The sequence below is a fragment of the Myotis brandtii genome, unplaced genomic scaffold, assembly GCF_000412655.1.
Source record: "Myotis brandtii unplaced genomic scaffold, ASM41265v1 scaffold97, whole genome shotgun sequence".
Classification (NCBI taxonomy): Eukaryota; Metazoa; Chordata; class Mammalia; order Chiroptera; family Vespertilionidae; genus Myotis; species Myotis brandtii.
In genome coordinates this window covers 233,066-233,542 of record NW_005372020.1, presented here as the reverse complement: position 1 = coordinate 233,542, position 477 = coordinate 233,066, and the positions used below count along the sequence as shown (strand labels likewise).

Below are 477 nucleotides of genomic sequence, written 5' to 3'. Positions count from 1 at the left end.
TCTCCCCCCCACAGGGCGGGGGGGTGGCCCAGAGACCGAAACCTCTGATAGAAACAGAGAAGGAGACGCCTCACTCGGAGGCCACGGGCCAGAGGGAGATGAAAGGAGGGGAGCGTGGATGGTGCCCCAGCGCCTCCCTCCCGGGCTGGGACCCGTGGTCACAGGGAAGAGAGTATTTTTATTATAAGTTTATTATAAATATATTTCTAAGGGTTTCAGAGGAAGGGAGAGGGAGAGAGGTCAAGGAGGAGAGAGAATCATGGATCGCCTGCCTCCCGCAGCCCCCCTGGGGATGGAGCCCCCACCCGCGCCTGTGCCCTCGACCTGAATGGAACCCTGACCTCCCGCTTCACAGGTGGGCGCTCAGCCCCGGGCCACGCCAATCACGGGCTGAAACTGTTGTAAGAAAAGCGACCTCAGCGCCCCTGGTGCTGGTCCCCTGGGAGTGGACACCGGTCACCCCTGGGACTGAGCCAC

The 477-nt window shown here is 61.4% G+C and overlaps 1 protein-coding gene across 1 annotated transcript in view; it reads left to right on the top strand.

Annotated features, from left to right (window-relative positions):
- GLT1D1 (glycosyltransferase 1 domain containing 1) overlaps positions 1–477 on the top strand; it is a 28,929-nt gene that overhangs the window by 9,726 nt on the left and 18,726 nt on the right. The window lies entirely within an intron of this gene.